The following is a 15,464-nucleotide window of genomic DNA, read 5'->3' on the forward strand; positions in this document are numbered from 1 at the left end:
CAGGCAGAGGGAATGGCAGAGATACCCCTGCTGAAAGGGGACTTCTTTGCACGGTTCAGAGAATTGCAAAGAGGCCAGCGTGGCTTCAGAGGAAGAGGGGGAGATGGGCGGCAGCATCTAATGGCATGGGCACGGCACAAAGGCTTGGCGACTTTTGCAAACTTTTGCAGCTTTTACTTTGAGTGAGATGAGAAGCCACTGGGGGCTTTGAGCAAAGAGGAAACAGAATCTGACTTGCATTTTAAAAAGATGACTGGGTAGAGGAGAGCAATGAGGCCATTACAAGCATTTAACTCTCACTGAATCCGTATGGAGCCTATACTAGTCTCTTCCCCATTTTACACAGGAAGAGACTGAGGTACCACTCAGAGTCACATGGCTGAAAGTATTAGTGTTATGACTGGCACCCATGCCATCTGAGTCCAGCACCTGTCATTTAACCACCATGCCGCACGGTTCTCTTCCGAGGCTCCAACCATTATCTATCCCTTCCCCCAAACAGGCCAGACCATAGAGTGCTTCTGTGCTCTTGATAGTTCTTTGCCTCTGCATGGAATGCCTTTTCCCTTCCTCTCTGCAGGGTGAATGGAAACCATCCATCTATATCTGAAATATTTTTCGATAAGCATCTCTTAATGAGCTTAGGGAGAGTGACGCTCCTTCTCGACTTCTCTCTCCCCTATTTCCACGGTCACATTGCACTGGCACAACTGAAGTCACTACCTCTTCTATGATGCCAAAGCACTCACTCATCTTTGCATCCTCACTAAGTGATAAATAGAATTTTTTTAATGGAAATATTTTGTATGCGTATGCCCAGAGCTTGCATGGTGTCAAGGACCTCATTGGTCTTAATCCACGTTTAGGAAATAAGAAAAAAATAAATGACTCGTGGGAAGGAAAAGTGGTCAGAGCCTAGGTAAGGGCAGAAATAGTGAGTCCGTGGCACCTGTGCTCCCCAGCCCTTACTGGCCCCACTTTCTGCCCTAAAGGCTGGAAATCAGAGCACAGGGAAGATTTCCCACTGCTGCTGCCCAGTTAGAGATGACTCAGGCAGCTAGGTAATTCCTCAAGGGGAACACAGGATAAGCCTGAGAAGCTAGACAAGCTTGAGAGCGAAAAAGCAGCAAATGCACCCATCAGCCCAAAAAGAACATGCTAAAACCTTTTCAAAGAGCCCTAACTATCGTCATATTCCCCAGCTTAACACCAAGCTGCTGCTCCACATTCCTGGGTTTAATAAATCTTTAGCATGCCCGGCGCCCAATTAATAGCAAAACTGTTTCAAGGTAACTTTGGAAAGCTAAATGCCATGGTACGGTTATGCTACCAGGTGTTTATTAAATGAGGTCCATAAGAGCATAGGATACAAGCCCGGAAGCAGTTTTAAAAATTATATTATTCACAATGCTCATTTAAAAGATGAGAAAGCTGACAGCCCTTAGGAAGACAGATTCCACCATTACATTAGACACGTCATGTCGCTTAGCAGTTACTCTAACCGACAATGGTGGGACTCAAACACTTGTTGTCACGATATATGTTCAAAATGGATTTTGGGGCGCCTGGGTGGCTCAGTCGGTTGAGCGTCCGACTTCAGCTCAGGTCACGATCTCGCGGACCGTGAGTTCGAGCCCCACGTCGGGCTCTGGGCTGATGGCTCAGAGCCTGGAGCCTGCTTCCAGTTCTGTGTCTCCCTCTCTCTCTGCCCCTCCCCTGTTCGTGCTCTGTCTCTCTCTGTCTCAAAAATAAATAAACGTTAAAAAAAATTTTTAAAAATGGATTTTGATATGTACACTCATTTCCTACAATATGAGCCCAACATTCCAAATAGTCTAGGAAATCAGAATAACCATTTTAATTGCAGAAGTAAAGTCTAACTTCAAATCTCTGGAGGGGTGGCTCCTCAGATATAACAAAGGTTGTAGGCAACAGGGAACATTTTTAGCCATGTCACCTACGAGATAAAGGCTAACATTTGTTTGCCGACTATTTAATGAATTTGCTGACTATTTAATGAATTTTTTTCACACGTTATTACGTAAACCTTTAATAAGGAGAGCATGTCCCTCACCTCATTTGAAGGTACAAAATTTTCATATGGTTGATTATTGAGGATATTAATGTACAGATGATTAAATAAAATGATACACTTGAAACCACATGAGAATCAGTGGCCCTCTTCTTTCTCACCCATTTTCTACCACCTTCCTCCATGCCCAGTGCATTCTATCCCAACCAGTTGGGCATCCATATTATATCTGGAATATTCAAGCACATTCCTGCCTCAGGACCTTTGCAGGTACGATGTCTCCTATACATTTTCTGTCTCCTCTCCTAGAGCTTAAACTCCACAAAGCTGGGTATTTTTTGTCACTTTTGATCGATCACTTCTACATCACAGAGCCTCACAGAGTATGTGCTCTATAAAATACTTGGAAGAAATGAATTTAGAGAAGCATGTCAACATGCTCAGCACGAGCATCATACTGTGAATTGTATAGATTTTTAATGGAAGGTGCTCAAAATGCATCAGTTTCTTTTCCCATTTCAGAGCAAAGGAAGACCAATTAACTTAATTTGAGATTTAAGAAATATATACAATGTTTTTATTATGAAAATACTTCTTCAATCTGCCCTCTAAAGAGCAGTAGGCACTCAAATAAATATTCATTAAATGTATATACTCACAAGAGCAAGTTGCCTATCTCAGTCAAACAGTAATGTGTTTTCAAACTTTTCATTTCTAAATTCAATCTTAATAAGAATAAGATATTCACAAATAACTTAGGCGCTTCTGAATTAACGGTAAAACATGCACGCCATGGTGCTACATGCTAACCTCAGCTTCAGCTTTCTAGGATCAAGGCCTAGAAAGTACTTGAGCAATTGAACCACAGGCAAAACAATAGCTAGAAATAAAGGCTAATTCAAGGCCAATTATATCTCAATATGAACGTTTCTTTATTCTGGAGCTTTTACTAAGGTACGTTCCTTCGACAGAATAAGTCCTGTTGTGCTTGATTAGGATTTTTCACTACTTAAAATTCAATGGTTGAATTATTTCTGAAAAAAAAAAAAAAGCCATCAAAGAATTTGCGTTTTCATTCCTGTTGAAAACTGGCAGTTTTTCAAGAGGTTTCTTTATAACCCAGGAAGATGACATTTACTAATGTGGTGAGGACACAGGGATTCTCTTTTGAGGCAGGCAGCACTAATAAGAAAGATATGGTTCAATGTCCTAGGTATTCTTCAGAGTTTTATTAATTAGGTGGAAAGCCTACCTTCCCACTGGAATACTGCAAGGTATTTATTAACACTTCAGCCCACAAATAGAACAAATGTACAGCAGAGGAGGTAATTATTAAATACACCGATCCCTTTATCAACTTGGCAGGGACAACCCAAAAGACGGTTTCTGATTATGATCTTTTTCATGATATTTTAATTGTGCTTCTTAACCTGCTAAATTAAAAACTACAGGGCAATCTCACTTAGATCACAGACAAAGGAGATCATATCAATTTGCAACAAAATGTATGAATGCTCCTATCTGCTTTAATTACACCAAGAATTTAACAGGCAAATTCAATAGGATCACAGAAGGATTGAGAGCTAAGTGTTATCTCTTAGCCAGTGGCATTATCATCTCCCATATGTTGTTACACGTTATGGAGTGTGAACCTCTGTTTAATAATAAGTTTGGGAAATAATGATATTTAAGTAAAGGAGGCTCGTTCTGAGTCTGTTGGTTATTTTTATGAACGGCCACCCCATATACCCTGGCCCCAAGAGTAAGTTCAGGGACTATACGATAAACCGTGAGGTTTCCTGTCTCTTAAACCAAATCAGGATATGGATTCCAAATATGTTTTCTTAACCTCTACTTTATTCTATGTCTATAATCAATTTTATTTTATTTATTTTTAAATGTTTATTTCTTTATTTTGAGATAGAGAGACAGCAAGTAAGCAGGGAAGGGGCAAAGAGGAAGGGAGAGAGAGAGAACCCCAAGCAGGCTCCGTGCTGTCAGCTCAGAGCCCGTCACGGGGCTCAATCTCATGAACTGCGAGATCATGACCTGAGCCGAAATCAAAAGTTGGACGCTTAACCGACTGAGCCACCCTGGCACCCTTGTAATCAATTTTAGACCCAAATCCTGCCAGATAACCTGTAGTTTTTCCCAAGTACTGCATTTCCCTTCATCCTCATACCAAGGGGTATATCCTTAAAACCCCTCATACCCAACCTTCCTGTGATCCCCGAGCATGACTGCAGAGCAGCTTCCTGGGATTGTCAACAACTAAGGTGTGGGTTGTGGTTTCCATCCACAGCTTTGGGAGCCTAACCTGGGCCAATTTCCTGGTAAAAAATTGACCTGAAATATGCCCTTTGGTGGGTCTTCAAGAATCAGACACACTGTACTATATCCTGTGATTGTACTACGTGTGTTTTGTTGGGGGGTGGGGGCAGGGAGTTTTCTGATGCTACTACTAATCCTGGTCGATCAATTCTTATTCTTCCTATGCTTCTTGCCAAGGAAATCCCTTTGAAGGCTTATATCCTGCTCCATTCTCCTCTTTCTTGAACTATTTTCTATCTCCATCACAGAAGTGAGACCTTTTTAATCAGTTCAGGAAGATTCAAGCCTTTTGCTCTCCTAGGCATAAAACGATGCACTTCTTTTTGACTTCTTATGAAGTAATCGTTAAAAATTAGCTAGAGCTCTCACATACACGTATAAGTGAGACTGCAACACGTAGGTACATAACACAGCCACATGCAGTTCTGTGTCAGTAACAACACGAGGGGAGAGTGAAGACACGGAATGCCATTTGGAAGCTCACACTTCCATAATATTCCAGCTACTGTCTTCCCGTCCTGAGTCAGGACACACTGCAGCATTTACTGCGCATGTGTCTTAAATTATCCTTGAAATCTGTTGTTTTTTTTTTTTTCAAACTTTCACATTTTGATACCGTTTTCCCAAATAGATTTAATGACTAGGATGGCATTTTAAAAACAGTGCATTCCATACAAAAAAAAAAAAAAAAAAAGCTTCAATAATGTAGGATTGATTTATCTCTATCTACTTACTTATCTATTCATTTACTAATATAGCCCCAGGTCCACACTTTTGTATGGCTCCCATATATAGTCTTGCACATGGCATGCACAAAGCAAACCCATTTTAATTTGTACCAGTGTGAATTTAGTGTCTATTTCCACCGAAATTATTCTCAGCCACTGGTACTACCCACTCTACTCACTACCCCTCACCAAACAGTGGTTAGAACTATGGTATTTTGATTTGATTTGATTTTTTATTTTATTTTATTTTTTTTACTGTTTATTTACTTTTAGAGAGAAAGAGTGTGAACTGGGGAGGGGGAAGACAGAGAGGGAGACATAGAATCCAAAGCAGGCTCCAGGCTCTGAGCTGTCAGCACAGAGCCTGATGCGGGGCTTGAACCCACAAACCATGAGATCATGACCTGAACTGAAGTCAGATGCTCAACGGACTGAGCCATCCAGGTGCCCCAGAACTATGGTATTTTTTAACTGAGACTTTCAGTGGGAGAAACAAAGGATGCTAAAAGTTCTGCAAAAATAAATAATCTCCTGCTCAAAATGACGATAGCATGTCACCGAAAAATGCCACGAGTTAAGTGCACTGAACAAAACCGTAAATGGACTGCTCAGGTGCCATGTGCAACAATGCACACCAGACGGTCTTCACATCACTGGTGAGAAACTGTGTGCTCTGAAATTCTCCACAGCACTGTGACAGCCACCCGTCCCAAATCCACGAATGCACACAATTTTTCAGGTGGAAGTACCGTTTCCAAATCTGCTTCTAGAATATCATTCTACATTTTTTTATCTGGAGGGTTTGAATTCCCTATCACCTTTAAGAAAATGTTTAGGGATTAAAATATATTTCTTTCTTCAGCACCAAGACCCAGGACATTTCTTCTGGAACTCTACCAATCCCTGGAAGTTCTAAAAGGGCAAACAATGAATTTCCTTGAAGCCCCAGGACGCAAGACCATCTCGGCATCCCAGGTTTCTATCACAAGAGCATTCCAGCAAGCTTCTAATTTCCTTTTATTATCTCAATATTAATGTCTAGTGGTTGCCTCTTGGAGACGTACTACGAAAATTTGGGGTTGGAAACACACTGCATTTCAACATATATTATTATCCTTATTTCATTTATCTCCATCGGCTCACTATCAAAACTATGATGACATTTGCAGCATAGTTTCTCAGCTCATTGAACAAAAATATAGTGCTTACCATCAGTTGAACAGTATTTTTACACCATTCCAAAATCTGCAGCATTTCCATCTATACTTAACATCATAGTGACACGTAAAATCACTTACACATCTAAGAGTTAGAGCCATTTAAAAAAAATAGAGATTATAGAAGCTTACCACTTTTGTGTTTATGTTCAGTACATGTGAACATGAAAAAAACTTAGAAAATTGTTTCAAATATCAAAATAACAGAAACTTTTGATAATTTGAATTTACATATCTTATAAAATGTGAACAGTAATTACCTAAGTGATACTATTCAGGAGATAGATGTGCATACAGAGTTAACTACGACTTTGGAGAAAAATCACTTCACATTTGGGGCTTGGTATCGTTATTTGAAAATAAGAAGGTGAATCTAGCAACCTCATAGGGACGTTGTAGGTATCAAATGCAAGTAAGGACTGAATTTATTTGGAATCATTTTGTAATCTAAGCATCACTATGCAAATGACAATCATTGTCATTATTATTGTTTCATTAATAGTAATAGTGATTCAGACTTGTAAAGGAAGGAGGCATCTCACGTAAGTGAATTTCATTATATACAACTCCGAAACATTTCTCAAGATTTTAGTCATCTTGGATCAAGTCCTTCAAAATGATTACCTATTTCTCCGTCTTCTCAAACTAAGTCTACTGAATACATATTTAATTTTCCTGATGACTCAGAATCAGCATGATAAGAATTGTCAGATCATCCAAACTGCACCGAGCTGCCCTGACTGGTGACTGAGGGAGAGCGGCTGCCCAAACCCACATTACACAGGCTCCAGTGCTAGGCTTCTTAGGACCTGCTCTGTATTTTATATTTTTGCATGCAGACTCGTACTTTCTATTGCTGTCCATGGGATTCCCTTTGACATCAATCTCTCCTCAGATATGCTGTGTACTAGAAGAGCAAGTGAGTTGGAATGGTTCGAAGAAAGAGTTTAAATAGCCCTTAAGTGAGAGGCTGAGGGACTTCACAATTACAATACATTTGAATTTTTTTTGTTTTTTGTTTTTCGAATTATGCTATAGGGAGTTGGGCTACTCGAAATTTGCCATATTATTCCTAAAATGGAGAGAAACTAAGTTGAAAGTGACATAAGACTTACTGAAACAGAAGTTTCTGTGTAAAAATATGGTTACTATGGCTTATTGGTTTTTCTCTTTTTAAAAAAAAATTAATTTTTTAAATTTATTTTTGAGAGAGAGAGAGAGAGAGAGAGAGAGAGAGAGAGAGAGAATGAACAGGGGAGGGGCAGAGAGAGAGAGGGAGACAAAGAATCTGAAGCAGGTACCAGGCTCTGAGCTGTCAGCACAGAGCCTGAAGCAGGGCTCAAACTCCCGAGCCAGGAGATCATGACCTGAGTCGTAGTCGGACGCTTAACAGACTGAGCCACCAGGCACCACTGGTTTTCCTCTTAAGTGATTAGAAAAGGAGTCTAAGAATTAGAAAATGCCAGTAAGCATTGGATTATATAATACATGTGTATGAATAATTACCAAAGTATTTATGTAATATCTTTTTATATATAATATCTTTATATAAACTTCATACAGCTCATTGACAAGCTTATGACATATCTATCCCAGTTCACCAATTCTAAGCATGTTTGGATTGATATTAACATCTTTAGAATTATTCCAATGTTATTTGTATAAGCTCACATAAAAGATCTCTGTCAAAAATTCAAATGTCTTTAAATATACATAGCATCTACCTGAGTGCTTAGAACATTTATCACTTAATGTTTATAAATTTTTATAAACATTATTTACATCCAAATAACTAAGAAAATGTTTCTGTTTGATGAATAAATACATATTTATATATCTGTTAAAATGCATATTGCTTACTGGATGTGCTACAACGGCTCCTCTCCATTATATGTGAATATGTAATTAGTCACATAATAAATATCTCCTATGAAATTTCCCAGAAAGCTCTTAATTCATGTGTGCCATAGTCACTTTTCAGAGTTCACTAACCTTTCTGTTTTATTTTTAAACACCAAAGATAAAACTTGCAGCTTGGCCACAAAGTGCTGGAGCAAATGCACCTTGGCTGCCCAATAAATATTTATCGATCTTGTGGATGAAGGTGGCTTCTGGTGAAGTAAGGCCTTCTCTTTAGTAATAAAGCTACCGTATTTCTTTATGTAGTCACAAGATTTGCAAAACTGAACACTAAACTCACAAGCCTTACGAGTACAATAGTTTTTGACAGGTTTCTCAGCACTGTAGGCTGAATAAGTCCTTGCTGGGGAGTGAGGGATAAGGGACTGTGCTATGAGTTCTAGAGTTATGTAGCAGCATCCCAGGACTTGACCCACTAGACTCTCCTTCTTCCCTTCTACCCTCCTGACTGTGACAATCAAAATGTCTCCAGCCAATGCCAAATGTTCCCTGTGAGACAAAATTAGCCCCTGGGTGGTAAACAATGCACCTGGGTGGTAGGGGCAATGCAAAACATCTTTTCCTTCCTAAAGGAATGACTAGACGTTGAGAACGATGATATCGAAAATAGCCTGAAGAAAGAGTCCTCTATTTGTTAAACTTGTCCCCGAGCAAAATTTCCATCTCTTAAGGCAATACCCGGCCAATTTCTTGGGTGTGTGACCCGGATAGGGAGCCAGACTTGGTTTCATGCTCTTTTGCTGCCACCTTGAAATTCTTAATAATTTTTAACAATGGGTTTGGCATTTTTGGTTTGTCCTGGACTCCACCAATTACGTAGCCAGTCTTGCAGTAACTGTCGTATCAACAATATTGGGACGCAACAATGAAACGTGTTTCGCCCAGCAAAAGATGTTAAGATCCCCTCGTGCTAAACACAAAATCAGGTTGGAACTTCAAAAATAATGAACTAGTTTATACCAGGAATTTGGCTTTGCACTGGAGATAAAAATCGGGGTTTGGAATCCAATAGATCTGAATTCAAATCTCATCTCCTCTACCATACTGGCTTTGGGAGCTCAGGCAAGTTGCCTGACTTCCCTATGCTTTAATTTTCTCAGTTATAAAGTGACATCAGAGGCAAGCCTCAATTACGGGGTTGCTCTGAAGAGGAACTGAGATGATGCCGGTAAAACAATTGGCACCGGGCTTGGTCCCTAGTAAGGGCTCAACGAATGTAGCCCCGTGACAATGACGATGTCGCCAAAATCCATCCCGGATTGGAATGAGAGAATAAAATTCAACCTTCCAAGTTTCATCATACAAGTTTTCGAGGGAGGATTTACGGAGTTCAAAGAGTCCGATCCCTTAACACTGAATCACACTTGCCCGATCTTTTCCAATCACTATTGACACAAAAGTGCCAAGTCTAAATTTTAAAACTGCTATCGAGGGCTTTAAACCTGGCCCCGGATTTACACAGCCAGGTCCAAGTGTCCAGAGGAACACATCTGAATGGCGCTGCGCGTGCTTGACTGCTGACATCACCCTGAGTCGATGGTGCAAGCGTGTGTGTTAATACATTTCATACATTAAAGATGCAAATTTTATTCTTCAAGCTGAAAGCCAGGTGATTAATTCTCATAGCATAGCGATCAATTGGTGCAGATGCTCCACCCGTATTAATGTTTGTTTTTGTACGCATTAGGAGCAGGAGCACCAATAACACAGGTGTCTGACACGGGGCTGCGCAACATTCCCCTTAGCCGGCAAGCATTGAGATCGGCAGTTAGGTTGCACGTAGCACTGCCAATTTTTTCAATTAGACCCATTATTGATTTGATGAAAAAGCAAATTAAACATACCATGGTGGTATGTAAATCGGTTAGAGAGAGCATAAGGTTCTGGTACAAAGCTTCAAAGGCATGCGCTGTATGGCTTTCATCAGCTGTAACTCATAGGGGTGCCTGGCAATTGCTGCCATGTATGGGGTTCCTTGAGCTACACGGGCTGGCTGGCAAAACAATCCCCTGGAAAGACCAGGGCTGTATTGAAAAAATTGACAACAGTTTCGGAGAAAGGAAAAGAATGCTGGAAATTTACTAACTTTGAGAGGATATGGCGACGGGAAGAGGTGCAGAAGCAGCATACACTTGTTTTCACAGAGTGAAGGTGCATTTTGCCTGCCCACGTGGATGGCACATAGAGGGCGTCCAACAGGCATACACATGAGACATTTAAGAAGTCGATTATGCTGGGGGCGCCTGGGTGGCTCAGTCGGTTGGGCGTCCGACTTCGGCTCAGGTCATGATCTCACAGTTCATGGGTTCGAGCCCCGCGTTGGGCTCTGTGCTGGCAGCTCGGGGCCTGGAGCCTGCTTTGGATTCTGTGTCTCCCTCTCTCTCTGCCCCTCCCCTGTTCACGCTCTGTCTCTGTCTCAAGAATAAATAAACATTAAAAAAAATGTAAGAAGTTGATTATGCGGATTCAAAAGCTGTTTTGACCACCACACCACCACCTCCAGTTACTGAATGTTTTCCCAGTCTAAGTTTGAAACCTCCTGGCCTGTTTTTAACCAGCATGTAAATCAACTTCTCTATTACGATTTCTTAAAATTTGAAAGAATGTTCTTCCTTTTTCAATGAATGATGTTCCTCAGTCCTGCTAACAAATGGGACAGAGGTACTGGAAATGGGCTGCATTACACTATTGGTTTCATTAGCAGAAGGAAGCTAACACTTAACTGGAACACCTTGATACCTCTCTATAAATTTATCTTCACTGGATTTCTACACAAAAAGCCTTCCAGAAGCCTTCTCTGATTCCTTAGAGTTCCTACCATGGGGTACCCCTAGTATGCTGTGTTACCACATCAATACACTTAGAACATCGTGTAATAATCGTTTCTTTGTTTTTAATCCCCCAGCCGACTGTGACCATATCTACACTGTGTACTTTGTACACCTCCCCTCCTCCTACAGAGTGATTAGGGTAAAGGTACCCAGCACATTTAAAAATAAATAAGAAATGCAGTCAGAAATGTTAACTTCATCAACTTTAAACAACAGATTTTGTTCAACAGTATTCCGAAGAGTTTGCTTTTGTCACTGCAAATAAGGGAATCTAGTACGGCAAAGGGTTGGCTTTGCCAAATCTTAAGCTCTAAGCTTTAACTATAAAGAATATGATAAATCTGTCAAGACAAACTGGAATCAGTCAGTGATGACTGGGAGTGCCACCAAAATAAAGTAGCGGGTGCACCAAGGTCATAGAAATGTGTTCTTCACATCCTATTTAGCAACTTCCACTGGAGAAGAGAAGCAACTTTTGGAGAGCAGAGAGTGAAAGAATAAAAGTGATGCCGGTAACCGGGTGAGGCTAAGGTGAAAAACAAAAATCAAAGAGAGAAATGTTGCAAATTTTAAATATCATCTGATCAATGATTTAAAAGAGCTTCTTCTATTAGAACTCAGAAAAAAAAAGAAGTAGACAAGAGAAATTATTGGAAAAGGGTGGAAAAGTATGAATATTGATGGTATTGAGATAAATAGAGCCAAGAGAGATTGGGGATGATCCTCCATTCGTGAGAAGTCAATTCCTGTGAGTGAATGAATGAATGAATGAATGGGTAGATGGATGGATGAATGAATAGGCAATCGTCACAGGTCATCAGAAGATATTGAGTTGCCAAGCATAATTTGGGAAAAGGCATTCAGATCAGATATGCCGCCCAAACAATTGATTTCTTACCCTTCGAATTACAACATTTTCGTACGTCAACATTTCAGTATGGCACCAAAAATTTACACTCACTCTCTTCCTTGGCCATATCAGGGCACTGCATACATGCACAACTTTACAGAGAAGGGCTTAGGTGAAAAGAATACGTCGCCCAAACAGAGAAGCTCTAAAAATGTGAAACTCGGAAAAATGCAAAGTTTTTGTCCACTTCTTGCCCCAAGGGAAACTTTTCTGTCAAAATAGATGAAGACAGTATAGATCATCTGAAGAGTTCTGGCTGTTTTTGTTTTTCTTTCTTTTTACATTTGTGAGTTCATTTTCTTTTTAATGGAAAATATAGAAGATTGAAGCTGGCACTGACAGCAGTTTCTGATGGGAGAGAGCATATGTTTCCTGTCATGTTGGCATCTGACTGCAACAGCCGCGCGGAAGTCAGTTCAAGTCCTTACATCAAAGTTTGCTTGCCATTGTAGGGACGTTGTTAGAAGTTGAAAAAAAGCAATGTCCATTTGAAGCTCGTCTGTGAACTTTGCATGAACTGCTAGGAATAATGTAGTGTGATGACAAGCCAGTTATACCTTCCACTAAATTTGCTGTCTGGAATGAACTGAAATAGTGTTTGGTTTGTGTAATTACGTCCATCTATCTTTATATTCCAGCGGCATATCGCAAATTGAAAATACTAAAAATTGACTGTTGGTTCTGATATTTAATGATTGCCAAAGACAAGACGATGATTTATTGGTTACTTACCGATGTGACACATTTGCATCTTATTAGACGGAGATTACTATTCCTTAAAATGCGGACGAGGCCTGATCATGTCTGATGGATTGATTTGATTTGCAAATGTAATCAAACTAATAAGAGGGAAAAAATGAGCAATAATGCCTTGTTTTTCAACTGGCAATCACTCCCCTGCCAACAAGGCTGATATCCCTGACTAAGCAGCCTTTACACAGTCTTCCTGTCGCCTCAAATAAACAAAGGGATGCTAAGAGCTTGATAAGAGGATAACACGCCAAGTATGGATGCAACATGGAGCCCACACCTCTGAACTGTGCTGCTGCAGACGAGAACAAAAGTTAACCGCGGGAGATGCGACACGAGCTTCCTAATCTCGAGAAAAGCTACGGCTGAAATCAGCTCTATATTCCCATATTGTGGCCAGAGAGATGAAGAACCTTTCCTTACAGTAAAAACACTGCCAACCTTCTTAATGCAGTGAGCAGGCCTCTCTTCATAAAGAGACTCCATTTCTGAGGTAGTTTAATCATTTCAAATCCCAATGGGTTCAGAACAACCACATATATATAGTTTGAAAACAGCATAAAAATCCTTTCGGGCAGCTGCTGGCACTCGGTCTAGTTCACAGAACACCACTGATATACAGAACCCGGGGATAAAGCTCTATGGAAGGGTCAACACTGAAATACTGGGCCAGGAGGCACGGCTGACATCTGGCTTAGATCACTCTCAAAACATTTCTTCAAGACTCTTGAGGATGTTTGACAGAAAAATGAAAACCGTGATCCTGAGTGAGTTGCAAAGCAACACTCTTGAGATAAAAATTCAAAATATATTTTGATAAGAGATCAACTGTGCCTTTTAGCCATATAATAATGACAAAGAAAGTCTCCCAAGAGCATCAATTATAGTATCAGGCCTATCATGTACTAACTAGACCTTCAATATATATTTTTGTTCGGTGCAGGAATGGATAGGTATTAGCTTTCACACATGGTATTTTTGGTGGGGAGCTGAATATTACAAAGAGTTTAGGTACATGTTGAACTGAATTTACAGAGCTGATTACTGTATTCAGATTATCTCAAATATTATCATAGTTGATGTTTTAAAGATAACATATCACCCATTCTCAGCCCATATAAAATTGATTCAACCGTACAATTCTAGTACGGTCAGGTTCAAATTAAATAATAAATAATTCTATTCCAAATATAGAACATTGCCTTGGAAGCTTGAGTTAAAGTTCCATGGCCATTACAGAGATGTTAAAACCTAAAACCCTCACAGAATGTAACAGGTCAGATAACTAACCAGGTTAATTAACATTCGTGGATTATTCACAAGCTGATTTTAACCAAACGTTATATACTGATCTGCCAGAGACATTGTTTTCAAAGATAGCATCAGCGTTTACATATAAGTATATTCAGAGAGGCTTTATGAATAAGGCACCCCTCATGTATTCATGTTACTTTGTTTTATGCCATTGAGACACTTCGTTCTGAATTGAGAGCCTCCTCTTAGCAACCTATAGACACTCTGGCCTGTTGGCCATGTTTTCCCACCTGAAGCTTCAATCGGGTATATTTCTCTGTCCTTTCCCCCTGTATGACACAGAAGTGTTCTGAGCCATATCTAGAGATTAATAATCCTTCAGAAAGGGGCTTTATCTCATATATCCAGCAAGATGTGCTACCCAGGCTATACCACAGAATAACCAAAAATAAAAACAGGTTTATTGCTTGTGATTTGCAGTATACCCTTTTAAAAAACATACCACAATAACTCTTGTATAACGTTTTCACTTCTCGTCTATCTTCAAGAAATACATGTCCTAAAAGTACATGCATGTTTTCATATAATGTAACATAATATGGTATAATGTAGAATGGATATAAAGTGAAGATGATAAGTTGCTAATGTTTAATACTATGCATAGGATGCATACTTTTTTCTGAAAAACTGGTAGTGACAATGACAAATGTCAACAATGCCCAAATGGGAACGAGGACTGAGTTTTAATTTCAACTCTGTCTCTGACTCGCTTGTTACTCTGGGTAACTCATTCAGTTTTCCTCGTCCTAAGTGTCTTTATCCATAAGTGAATTTGCAAGTAAAGCCATTTAATATTTATTGAACGCTTTCAATGAAAAGCCAAAGACTGGATCGAGCACTTTATACACATTAACCCACAGAATTGTCCAAACAACCCATAAAGTAAACATTATTATCCCATGTTATGTATAAACGCACTGAGTTCATGGTATGTAGCAATATCAGAATCTGAATCAAGGTCTCTAACTCCAAAGATGCTACAATGCCCACTACAGTGTGGAACCTCCACTTAAAAAGCCAAGTGCTAGAAAATGCTCTCCAAGGTCCATTCTGGTTCTGTCATCCCATAACTAATTTTTTGCGAACAAGGTCTCTCTTCGATATTATTTCACATATTAAAAAAACCAAACCAAACCAAAACAACAGTGTCACGAAGTTTTCTTCGGGCACGTTTCTGAATAAGCAAGCACATTTTTAAAACTTTGGGGAAAATCTACCATAAAACACTTTACTTCATAACAACAGCAACTCACAGAAATAAATCTGAAACGCTATCAACAGTTACTCCATGTTCTCCCACAAGAGGTTTATCTGAGTTACGCTCACAGGCGAAACAACCTTCGGGAGTATATTCCTCTCTCAGGCATACACATCTGTGTTGAAGATCCCCTGCCACTGGGCTCCACCACGACACAGCAAATCACAAGAATA

At 39.8% G+C, this 15,464-nt stretch overlaps 1 protein-coding gene across 2 annotated transcripts in view; it reads right to left on the reverse strand.

Annotated features, from left to right (window-relative positions):
• Positions 1-15,464, reverse strand: part of ESRRG (estrogen related receptor gamma) — a 227,763-nt gene that overhangs the window by 35,531 nt on the left and 176,768 nt on the right. The window lies entirely within an intron of this gene.

The sequence above is a fragment of the Panthera uncia genome, chromosome F1 (genome assembly GCF_023721935.1).
Source record: "Panthera uncia isolate 11264 chromosome F1, Puncia_PCG_1.0, whole genome shotgun sequence".
In the NCBI taxonomy this organism is placed as follows: domain Eukaryota; kingdom Metazoa; phylum Chordata; class Mammalia; order Carnivora; family Felidae; genus Panthera; species Panthera uncia.